Here is a 13,992-nt window from a genome sequence, read left to right on the forward strand (position 1 = left end):
CAAGCTGGTATTAGTAACTTCAGAGATCCTCTTGGCCTTTTCCAAATGAATTTTTAGATCTGCAATTGTTTTCTTAGATTCTGCAAGAGATTTCACTAACATCTCTTGTTCTTGAGTTGCATCCTTTTTCACCTTCTTCAGATATCTTCTTGTTTTCTTCAGTTCTTCAAAGGTGTTGTTGAGCTCGGCTTGAAGATCTAGTTCTCCTTATTTCTCTTTCCGTTCTCATTCTTCAAGTACTAGAACCTCTTGGGCCATAAAAAGGTTTGCTCTACCTTCATCTTCACTGCATCAGTATGTTGGCAAATGCACACTCCAATGAGAAATTATAGGTAATTGAAGGTATTGCCATTGATGACAACCTTGCAACCATTTGATATTAGCAGGCACCAGCACCCAAAGACTCTACACCGGCATACAGCTCACCGACACCGAAAAGAAGATTATCAGCACCATGGCCAACAGGAATTTTGTATAAATGTATTTTATATTTAATTGCAAAAACCTTTTGTAAGCCAACTTGGAAGATTGTAATATGACTCATATAAGTACGAGATCATTGTAGATTATTTAAGAAGTGAAGATGGAAGGATTATTGCAGACCTAATGTGCAAATTGTAAGGTAGACTTTAGATAAGGGTTTATGATTATTGTAGAGCTTAAACCAGTACTAAATCTAGCATTGTAGATGTTGATCTGAAGCAGTACATGACATTGGATTTGTATAATCCAATTTTTTTAATTCAGTGTGACTTCTTTTGTAACTGAATATTCCCTTATTGGCTAGTAAGCGAATATTGCCGGTTACAAATCCCATCAAGGTTTTTCCCACACCGGATTTCTTTGTTAAAAATATTGTGTTATGGTGTGTCTTTCATGTTGTGGTTATTGCTCTCATTTACTGTATTAATTTTGGTTTACCATTACACAGTTTTGAATTGCTTTTCATATTATAATTTAAGAAAATTCTATCACCGATCAGATACTGATTCACCCCCCCCCCCCCCCCTTTCAATATCTTTGAGAATCCTAACAATTAGTATCAGAGCCTAGTCCTCTATTTTCAAAAGCCTACTAGCTTGAGGAAGATCTTGACACTAGTAGAGATGGAAAACTTGAGAAAGCAATTAGAAACAACTCTTTTAGACTGTGATGCAAAAAAAGTGAAGAATATCAAACTTGAAGATGATCTGAAGGCTGCATAGGATATCATTCAAGGACTTCAAGAAAATATTACTATTGCAAGGAATAAGAGAAGAGAACTTTATAAAAAGATGCAGAGTGATGATGATGAAAAAGAAACTCTAAATGATCTGGTAAACAAGCTGAGACAAGAAAACAGTACAATGAAGAATGAGATGTAAGATATGACTATGAAATTTTGTAAAGAAATTGAAAATCGGAAGAAGAATGAAGAGGACTTGGTTAGAAGATTGAATGATGTTGGAAATGAAAACACAAGACTCAGCCATGAAAATAATATGTTGAAGACAGACTTGATGCATACACAAAATGATAGAACTGAACTCATGAGACAGAAAGATTTCTTGGAAAATGAGTTGGCTACAATAAATCAACACAAGGATAAATTCAAGAAAAGTTCAAAGGAACCTGATGACATGCTGGAGAATCAGAAACCTAATGGTGATACAAATGCCCTTGGCTTTGAACTTGGTGAAAGCTCTGGTATTGCAAACAATCATGATCACAGAAACTTGATAAGACAACCTAATGCTTATAAATTTAATGGGAAATGCTTTAACTGTAACAAGTATGGTCATAGAGAAAATCACTGTAGATCTAGAAAATATCAGAACACCAATATACCCATCGGTCAATGTTCTAAATGCAACAAAGTTAGTCACAATTCAAAAAATTTCAGAATGAATGTTAGATATTATGTTTGTGGAAAATTTGGACATCTATCTAATCAATGCAACACACATACTGGCATAGGATATGGAAAACCTATTCAAAAAAACAATGTGACTTGTTATGCTTGCAACAAGATTGGACATATGGAAAAATTTTGTAGAAGTAAGACATCACCAACAAATAAAAAAGAACCCAACTTGACAGGTAAAGAAAAAGTTGAAGTGGTAAAGCAAGAATTCTCAAAGCAATGGATTAGAAAGTCAGATCAGAATATTGATGGGAATACTTCTCTACCAGCAGAACAAACTATCACTCCATTGGCAGGAGACTCTTCATCTAACTGAAGAAAAATCCTTTGAGGGTTTGGAAACGAATTGAAAAACATGCTAATATACCCTCAGTTGATGGTAAGAAGTTATATTACTTCTTTACCCGGAGATGTGTTAAGTTTTGACTTAACCAGCAAGCATTAAATATGGTAGTTGGAGAAAATAACATTATAAATCAAGTGTTTTGGCTCCTTTTTCATTCACCGAGCATTCAAATTTTTGAGAGCGCGAAAACCCCGAGCGAAGGCATCCTTAGCAAAAAAGTGAAGTAGCTCATTGAAGCAAATCATCCTAAAGGCAAATTGAGGTATTTGTAACCATGGCTTCTTCATCTACACCTGAATTTATTCCAAACCCTACTGTGATTGAGGTTATCAAGCATCCTAGACCCGTATTCAAACTTATCCCCAAAATTGCGAAAAAGGATGATACCCTAGGTGCATTTTCAAAAATACTTAAGGGAGTAGTTTATGCAGAGGATCCCAAGATATACATACATTGTCAAATTCAGGAATTAGGAGATGATGAAATCAAGAACATGTATAGGACTGTGATTTGTGATGCAAATGGTAACATTAAACCGAAACACAAGGTTGTAGAAACCCTAGAATTTGTGGATATTCTTAACATTCCTAAATTTCATGAAGATGTGATAACAATAGTCCTAAACAAAGTCCATGGTGAATTCTTTTGTTGGATTCCATCCATAGGATCACTAAAGAAGTAGTTAGGGTAGTAATAGGGTTACCGTCCACCAGTAGTAGGCCTGACAGAACTAAGAAAGTTTCTAATAAAACTATAACAAACTTAACCGGTGCAACATTTGACAAAAGATCCCTAAGAGTAAATGATGTGAAGGACATCAATGTCAGATTTGTCAGTATGATTCTTGGCTACAAGGCTACACATGCAAATAGGTTAAACTCAGTATCCAACCTATGTATTAAAAGTGCATATGACATGGTAAATGATAATGCAAGAATTGATGTGTGTGAATGGCTTAAAGATGAATTGATAGACAACCTTAAGAAAATAAAAGGTGATAAGAAGGGAACTTTCAGATTTGGAAATTTACTTGTATGTTTGATGTTGTACATTACCAAGGAAGTACCCAGTATTAGTAAGAAAGACTTTGGCTTTGATATACCATTAGGAAAGCAACTGTTGGATATATTAAACAACATGGGAGATAACAGAGAGAAACATATAAATGAACATTTTCAAGCACTAAAAGCTAGAATGCAGACAAGAGTAAGGTTGTCGCGGCAATTGTGGATAAATATCAAAAGGAAATATGTTTTGTAATTAAGAAAGATGAAATCTAGATGGAGGCAGTTGTCCCTAGAACTATTTGGGTATCCAAAATGGGATATGAAACATATGATAACATAATTGAGACCTATGCAAAATCCTTCCTTGAAGCACCTAAGGAACCATCTGAGAAAGTTTTTGGCAATGCAGAAACAATTTAGAGTGGTATCCAATCTCAGAGAAGAGTCAAGAAAACTGAGCATATAGCAAGGATAGGTTCAAGACAAGCTAAAGCAATAAAGGAAGATATATTAAACAAAACTGGTATCAAGGAAAGTGAGTTGGAAGGACTTCAATCGAAAGCTCATCTTTCACCGGTTGCAACTTCTTCGGAAAGTGATATACTGGTTGTATTCAAAAGGGTAGAAAGGAAAAGAAAAACCTCACTGGCACCCTCACCTACACCCACAAGAACCAGACAAAAGAAACAGGCAGTTAGGCCTCCAGCTAGGAAGTTGACTCCAAAGAAAAAGAAGGTAAAATAGGATATTTCTCCATTGGACAAACTCCTAAGTGAAATAATAGAGGATGGAAGATTGAAAAATATTAGCAAGCTATATAATACACTTTCTAATGATGATAAAGAGAGCATAGAGAATAGTGTAATTGTACACTTAGACATATACAGGAAATTTCTAATGGAAATTGTTGATGATATACCCACTAATTATACAGAAGACTAGAAGCTAGAAAGGTAGCTATTGTTGAGCTAGATAAAAAGATAAAAATAGAAAAATTACTTCCAGTTCACCCAGTGAACTCCACTAAAGAAATAGATCAATTAATCAGTGAGGCCAACCAGACAGTATTTTCAACCGGTCACTGACATGTAGCACTAATGGCAGGAAGAGTGAATGAAATTTCTGAAGAAACTACATATCAAAGGGATATATTCTTTGTTGAAAAAGAGAAACAAGAAGAACTTAAAAGACCTAAGACTATCAGAGTCTACCAAAAGGACGGGGATAAGGGGAAAGGTAAGGTAGGTGGACCTCCAAGCCTAAAGATAACTGATAACTTGCCCCCACCTCTTTCTGATCCCCCACCTCTTTCTGATACTCCACCAATAGAAACTATTGACACACAACCGACAACAGAGAGTATGGAGACTCCTCATGAGGATACAAATCCTGAGTTTGAAATTTTGTACACTATGAACATAGACACCCAAGAGGTAAACATTATGGTGGATAAAGAGACCACTGGAGATACAAGAAAGATGTGCCTACTGAGCCACCGACACTAGATGTTGAGATTGGGATTGAGACTCAAATTGAATAATCAGTTGATCCTAAACCACAGAGATAGAGAAATAAACTAACAAACCAGTTGTAACATCGACAGTGGATAGTGCAGACGTGCATACTGAGAAACCAACAGTGAATACTGAAACTTCATCAAAGAAACCAGCAATAGAGAGCATAGAGAAACCCATTGAGGCACAGGTTGAGAAACAGGTTAAGGTACATGTTCATGCGGAAACAGTGCCACCAGCAAGAGCTGAGAAACCCAAGCCTTTGCTAATAGAAATGCAAACACAAACTGACCTACCAGAGGTCAATACAAGAAAAGAGGTTACTCACACCGGCAGAATGCGGATTGTTGGTTCTTCCATGATAGAGTTCAGACCAATAAATGTGATAGAGGTTTTATTGGACTCAATTAAGAAAATCACAGAGTGTAGTGCACAAGCATATAAGGGTATTGATGATACAATTCCTATTCTAAAATTGATAGCACCAAAATGCAATGTGGTAAATAAAGATTCTTTAAATCAACTAGACACATTGTCTAAGTAAATACCGATAACATTTTGACAGTTGATCAAATTAATGAGGAAATATTTCAAGAGAAAATGGACAAAGAAAAACATAAATTCTTTGATGAGAAAATAAAGAAGTGCATGGGACACATTGATACCCTTTTTTCGGCACTAAGCAAAACAATAAAGGATTTCAAGGAGTTATATAGAGACACATGTAAAACTAATATTTTGACAGTAGATATAGACAAGGAGATCAGTAAGGTACAGAAAGTAATAATTGATAAAGCTGGCAATTTCATTGATTCATCTGAACCATTACCAGTTATAGAGCAGAAAATAGTAGGTTTTGAGGAGAAATTTGAAAAATTGAAAAAGAGAAGGAAAGAATAAAAGGAAAGGAAAAAGATCTTAAATACAGACTCAGTCTCAAATTGGACTACCTCATCTCTTTGAGAAAAGAGATCTCAGAGGCACTTATTCAAGGACTGAAGACACCGGAAGAGAAAATGCAACACCTCACTAGTACAATTCAAAGGACAGAGGCTACATTGAAGGACAGTGAAAGGTTCACTGAGAGCCTGAATCTTGTATTGGCAGACCTTTTCCTGATAGTAACCAACCAGTTACAAGGGTCAAGCTGAAACTACACTTAGTTGACACTTTGACAACATTTGTCATTGATGTCAAAGGGGGAGTAGTGGAATCGAGAAAAATCCAATGACACAAGAGATCATCAACTCAGGGGGAGCATCTTGATAACACAAATTTTGGTAAGACAATTTTGGTAAAACATTTTTGGATATACAATTTTTTATTTTTCTCATGAGTGTTGCCATCAATGCCAAAGGGGGAGATTGTTGGTAAATACACACTCCAATGAGAAATTGTAGGTGATTGAAGGTATTGTTATTGATGTCAACCTTGAAATCATATGATACCAATAGGTACTGACACCGACAGACTCTACATGGGCATACAATTCACCGGCATCAAAAAAAAGATTACCGGCACCATGGGCGATAGGAATTTTGAATAAATGTATTTTGTATTTAATTGTAAGAACCTTTTGTAAGCCGACTTGGCAGATTGTAATATGACTCATATAAGTATGAGATCATTGTAGATCATTTAAGAAGTGAAGATGGAAGGATTATTGCAGACCTAATGTGCAAATTGTAAGGCAGACTTTGGATAAGGGTTTATGATTATTGCAGAGCTTAAACCGGTACTGAATCTAGCATTGTAGATGCTGATCTGAAGCAGTACATGACATTGGATTTTTATAATCCAATTTTTGTAAGTCAGTGTGACTTGTTTTGTAACTAATCATTGAGCTCTAGGCACTTGCCCTTCCTGCATGTGTAGGCCCCTTTTGCAAATAGTAATATTCCCTTATTGGTTAGTAAGCGAATATTGTGGGTCACAAATCCCACCAAGGTTTTTCCCACATTAGGTTTCCTCATTAAAAATATTGTGTTATGGTGTGTCTTTCATGTTGTGGTTATTTCTCTCATTTAGTGTATTAATTTTGGTTTACCGGTACATAGTTTTGAATTGCTTTTCATATTATAAGTTAAGAAAATTCTATCACCAGTCAGATACTGATTCACCCCCCCCTCTCAGTATCTTTGGGAATCCTAACATAGTCATCTGAGGCACTCTCCTCATCTGTGCTATCATTTTTATGTGTGTAAAGACTTCTCTGCTTCTGGTTGCCTCTTATACCATTCCAGTAGACATTAATCTTCCTATCCTTACCATATGATCTGCTACCACTTGATGGATCATATTCATTCTTATCACCATAGGGACATTTGGCAGCAAAATGTCCAATTTGTTCACAATTGAAACATTTGAAGGGCAGTTTGCCTTTGTATTTGTTAGAACCCATCTTGAGTCTTCTGATGAAGTTTTCTATGATATCATCAGAATCTTCATTGGTTCCATCTTGAGCAAAATCTTCTTTTCCTTTCATTGATGTTTTGAATGCAGCTTCTTTCTTCACAGCCTCAATACCAACAGTCCTCATCTCATAAGCTGTTAGGGAACCATATAGCTCATCCATTTTAAAGGTTTTTAGATATTTTTCTTCTTCTATTCCTGAAACCTTTGTATCATACTTAGATATGAGAAATCAAAGTACTTTGTTCACTACCACCTCATCTTTTATTTCTTCTCTAATCTCTCTAATGGTATTTGTTGTTTCATCAATCCTTTGGAGATAGTTAACAATATTCTCTTCATATCTCATATTCAAACCCTCAAGTCATTCTCTCAATGCCTATAACTTGGCTTCCCTGACTTTAGCATCGCCTTCAAATATTTTAGGCAACTTATCCCAAGTTTCCTTGGTAGATGAGCAGTGCATGACCTTAACAAACTAACTATCAGATAACCCACTAAGAATGACATTTTTAGCTTTAGCATTGTTCTCATATTCCTTCTTAGCATCTGCATCAGTAGGAGGATTATTAGGGATTGTATACCCATTCACAACCGACATCCATACATAAAAACCTAGAGAGGACAAATAGGTTTCCATTCTTCTACTCCAAAAGGCATAGTTGACACCATCAAACATAGGGGCTTTTGAGGAGACAAATTCATTTCTTTCCATTGTGAAAACTTGATAGGATCTACCCAAGAAAGAGAATGCTTTGAAAGAATAGGGTACCTATGCTTTGATACCAATTGTTGGACACAATGGATCACTAAGAGGGGGGTGAATCAGTGATTTAGGTACTTTCTTTTCTAATCAGGGATATATTGGTACTATATAAAATAGACAAAGTGCTGACTAGTGAGCCAAACACTACAAACTAAGTGTGTGAAAGGATTTTCTATAGCATCATAATAACACATACACAAAAATGTATCACATAACACCAGATATATGAGGAAAACCCAATGTGGGAAAAACTTTGGTGAGAATAGATACTAGAGATCTTCTACTCCAATCGAGCCTCACAATGAAAATGATTTGATTATAATTTTATAGCACCAACCCAAGGAGCACCAACCCCTGATTTATGAGCACCAACTCAAAGGAGCACCAACCCTAGAACAAATTATAGGCTACAACCTAAAGGAGATACAACCCCTGCACTAAGCACCTACTTAGTGAAAACAATATGAAAAATTCAAATAAATAAGTAAATTCTCTGTTGCAAATGAAGTTTTGCAACCCTCCAATATTTTTCTCTATCGGTTTCAATCTTAGCAGTCTGTGAAACCTCCACACACACTGCAACACTTCCTTTATGCTGGTCCTTACTCTATTGCAACTTCTCTCCCTTCGACTGGTGGATTCACTTTACACTTGCCCATACTTTGCTAGGCTCTATCTCTGGTGGTTTTTTCTCTATCGGTTCACATGCACCTTACCAGTTTCTCCTTTAACACAAATTCACGTAAATAGTTTTCTTATTTTTCACTGAAACAATCTTTTCTTCCTTACTTTCATTCACCAGCATCATGACATCTCATTCAGCAGCAGTAGCCTCATCGATTTAGACTTGTGTATTTATAAGCAAGTCATCCTCCCAAAAACCAATTCAAACTTCAAATGGTTAGGGTTTCTTTTCTTTAATCAAATCCATATCCAATCAAATTTGATCTTTCTTGGATCACTCACCTTCTTTGGGGAGATACATTTGTACATGCTTTTATTCATCCAATAAATGTTTTCTAAAAATAGCAAACTTCACCCTGCTTTACGGCCTTGATCTTTGTCCACCTCATTACACCCAGCTGTTTCTAATTGAAGGTCAATTGACAATCAGATTTCGTGACTCGATCACAATGCCAGCAACTACTTGATCATTCTTTGTCAGCCGTTCTTCCTCGAGCCGCATCTGTCTGTCATCAACCCATGATTTATGGTTTTATCATTTAATGACCACATACTACACAGACAACCATGTCAATGAACATTTCATCAACCTTTGCATTTTTTCCACCTTATCTCCTCGGAAGACACATGAGCAAATATTCAACTTCACTGACATAGGGTCTGTTCAAACATGAACAACTAGGAAACCCTTCTACTCGTAGAACCTTACCGGTATGATGAACACATTGATCAAATACTCTTATTGGAAACACATCATCCTAAAAATTCATCTTTCCTTCCAATATGACTTCATGTCATTCTTCATGTTCAGCTCACTGGGTGTTGTTGTGATTCATCAATATTCTGCCTCTTCATTGTAAAAAAATAGCTAGTCGTCATACCAATTTATGCATTACTGCTTATAACTCAAGCATGCCAACTCACTCTTGCATCTCACCTCATACCGATGGTATCATCTGTCAACTCATAACATACTTGTCTTCTTTATGCCAGTTCAATCTTGTTCATACTGGTTGTACTTCTCTTCTTCATACTGGCTGACACACTCTACCGGTAACCTACAATATCAATTGACATCAATGACTATCAATAGATGTATCCACTTAATCTTTTCATTTCCTATGTCTTCTCAAAATCCTTAATATATGCTTGCATTAGCCAACATCTTTGATCATCAAAGTACAATTGTTAAATATGTAGAGGGTAAAAGGGTCACCTGATTGGATGAAGATTTCTCTGATAATATTTTCAAATGTCCATGCATTGTGCAGACTACTTGGGTATATTATGAGAAGAACTCAAACAAGTGCTAATGTAATATTAATTATAATTGGTTAAAGACTCCCAGGTTTACCATTATTAGATGGCCTAAGAATTTTCACCATGGTGAATTCATTAAGGAAGTTAATGATTTAATTACTCTTCTTAATAGAGTAAAGAGGCTTCCAATTTCAGATACATATCATGAATGGATGTATCAATACATTCATGTTATCAAGAAAAACAAGGAAAGGATATACTAGGGAAAATAAATAAGTGAGGCTCTATGTGACCAACTCACTAAGGTACCTATCACTTTTGAAGTTTTATATGACTTCATGCTTGGTATTTGTTGAATAATCTATGAGACATTTTCCAAGTTTTTCCATAGAAGGAGATAGAAGACAAGTCCCTATATATTAATATTATTATCAGCTAGTATTAAAGAATAGCTAGCACCATTTTGGGAGGGTTGATGATTCTTTATTCTACCATTATATTTGCATGCTTAACAAATATCTTCAAAAGAAGAGAAAATCAGATGAATACTGGAATGTAGGTAATCAATAGGGATTCATGTTTTTACTATTTCCTACTTTCACCTATGTCAAGTTAGCATGTTTTGATGATCAATCTTTTATGCTTCTTAGATATCTATCCAACAAGATTGTTCTTATGGAGTTAGCTCAATATATGATTGTGGTTCATGGATGACAATTGAGTTCCCACAAGCCTGGTTTCAAGTTTACATTGACTATTGAAAGGAACTCAATTAGTTCAATCTACAAAGACAAGGCGATGTATGAGTAAATGAGAAGAGTTACCATGAGATTTTGCAAAGCAAGGAAAGACTTTGAATATAGGAGAATGAAGAACAAATTTAAAAAGATCCACCCATATGAAATATATAAAGGATATCTGGATAGATAATATAACTGAGGAGGATATTGGAAGACTTGATTTATGTTGTCTCACACTAGACCAATTTGAATATCTTAATATTACAAAAAAAATTGAGGAAATGAAATATGATGGGAACATTTTGCATGAAACATATGTGGGTAAAAGGATTGTAGAGACACCATTTCCCCTCATTTAGTGGTATAAAAAGGAATTAATTTCCATTAGGGAAAGATTTAAAAATATTTTGATAAATATCAATATTTGGTTGTTAGAGAAAGGTATACAATTGAAGCCATTCAATACCAGATTAGAGGATGACATGGCTAGACCTATTTGCAAAAAAATAAAATCTTAGAAATAAGAATAGACAAGATCCTTCAACTCCACAAAAGAATTTATAATATAGGTTTACTATGGGAAATAGTAAAGGAAAAGATCAAGGTGAGCCTTCTACTCAAGTTGCTCAAAAATAAGGATACACAGAAGATGGTGAATTAGAAAATGAACCTATTAATGAGGAATGATCTGAGGAAAACTCACCTAATGAGGAACAAGAAGAATAATATTATGAGGATTGAATGGTAATAACTCCTAAGGCTCCCCAATATGAAGGTATGCAAGGATATACTCCTCAAGTAATAAATCTTGTTCCAACTACTATACCCCCATAGGTTTCTACTTCTGATTTTGCACCTTTTGGTTCTACCATTTTATATACTCTAGTAGCAAAAAGTGTGGTTGTCCATACTATTCCATCTTCAAAAATTAGTGAGTTGGATTTAGATACTCCTCAAGTTAATGTTTAAAATGTATTTTATTCCTTCCCAAATTTTTCTAAGGTACATACTTCTATGCTCAATGACTTTGAAAAGTCCATGTCATAGACTGCACACATTACCAATGTATCCACTATAGAGCTCCCACATTCTATTGTGACTTTTTATTAACTTATTGTGACCATTGTCATTTAGGGATATGAAATCTCTTAAAAAACATTGACTACAGATCTAGGTGATGATTCTTATTTTCCACCTTGGTTTCTTTCAAACACTCCTAAGGGGAAGAAACAAACCATCTCCCTAGATGAATTTGACTTCAATCAGTTGGTTCCTCTTGAACCAAAGATCACAAAGAAGGAAAAAAATATCTCAAGAGTAAATGTGGATAAGTTTTAAAATATGTTGAAATTGTTCTACCTCTACATGATAATAGCATTAATAAGATATAGCCCACAAACTATGTCATAAACATAATAATTTGGGCAAGTAGACTGCTGATGGAGCCAAAGAATATGCTAAAATAGTTTTTCATGTCCTCATGATAAAGTATGATGAAGACAAGGTAAAGGACAAACTGAAAAGTACAAGTGGAGAAACTCACTTCTATTCTAATTATATTAACAAAATCTTCAGAAATAGTTGAGCTAGTGACTTCATCACTTGATGAACAAGCTATAAACAACTTTGAGCGAGTGACCTCTTGTGGTAGATTGGTATGATAATAGATGGATAAAATACTTAATCGAGGGACACATCTATTGAACTATGGAATTACATTGATTGTTAATCTAGAAAGTGTAAAATCTAAGGTTGGCAAGACACTAGACCTCCTCTCTCAAGAGCTAGAAGCACATGAAAAAGACTTTGATGTTTGGTTGAAGTTAGAAGATTTTAAATTGGATGTTCTAGTTGATAATAAAGCACTTTCCTCATGAGATGTATATATTTAACAAAGAGAAGCATTGAAACATCAAATGAACACTTTGAAGAGACTCATAAAAGATATGGAAAAGGCACAAAAAGAATGTATTGACAAAGAAAAAGAAATAATTGAAAAATACCAAAGTTTTTGTGTACACTCCATGCTGAAAACTAGAAAAATCTTCATGTATATGCAATCATCAAAGATTTTAGTTTACTAGTAAGTGCAAAAGTTTTTATATCCTCATTTGATAAACTAGTAGATCTATAGGTCATTAAACTTAGGATCTCTCCTGAGAAAACATAAGAAATGTTACATTGGTTTGGGAGATTCTATCACTCGGATCAAGGTTATCACAAGCCACATTCAGGATCCTGATCAATCTTAGATGAAAGCCTCTCTATAAACGTTTGAAGAGTTCTTCAAGAAATATCAGAATGAATTAGAAGTATCATATAACACTCAATAATTTTTCATGATTTTTAGTTTAGGTACATTTTTGTAATGTACAATCAGCACTTGAGGTGTCTTTTTGTATGTAGATTTTTGTACACTACATGCTAGCACAAGTCCTAAGTCAAATAGGCCTTAAATTTTGAGAAAGTCGTAGTTGGTTATTATTTTTCCTAGATTTTCTCATAGCCCATCCCCTATATATATGATGGTGCTTCTAGTAAATAGGATCTTTTAACTTTATGCAAGCAAACTCTGCCAAAGTGAACAGAAAAGTAAAACTTAGAGTTCATTTGTAATTTTTGCAAATTGAATGAAAAAGGAGAGCATCTTTCGAATTCAAACTTTGAGTTGAATTCATTGTATTTCTTGGTGAGAATATTCTCATGTCATTGTTGTGATAGAATCTAATCTAATTGAGTAAAAGCAGGTGGAAATATTGTTGGAGAGTATCTAGGTAAATTCAGTCTTGTTATAGCATCCATGTCAATAGCCACATCATCTACCATGTGAGAAAATTTATCGAGTCAACCCACCATATCAAAATGATGACATGTTAACATCAACATTACAAGCTACATAGTTAGATCCACAAGCCTCCTTTCTTTATTTTTGACCTATTTGTGGTTTTTTGTCTAAAACTTGGTCATATGAGTTTGAAATTTCACAAACAAGGTATCCCCAAAAACCTAGTTATGAGAGACTTCTAGTGGTATGAGTCTTAATTCTTGATTGTGTTCTAATTATTTTATAATACATGTGTAAAGATAAAAATTTAGTGTTGTGCTTGTATCACGCCATATGTTGGACATCTAGAATCCATTTTTCACAAACATGTATGCATTGAAGTGATAATTCTATGCTCTACATAGATTTACCTTCCATTTTAAAAAAAAATTGCACTACGTACTCAAAGAGCTTAATTTAGTTCATTTAATAATTTTGTTATTTCTTAGCATAAAACACTCCAAAAGGGTTAGTTTTTCTTACTTTTAGGAGGGGATAGAATCATCAACTTCTACATACCCATATTGCCCTAGCGA

The sequence above is a fragment of the Cryptomeria japonica genome, chromosome 3, assembly GCF_030272615.1.
Source record: "Cryptomeria japonica chromosome 3, Sugi_1.0, whole genome shotgun sequence".
Classification (NCBI taxonomy): domain Eukaryota; kingdom Viridiplantae; phylum Streptophyta; class Pinopsida; order Cupressales; family Cupressaceae; genus Cryptomeria; species Cryptomeria japonica.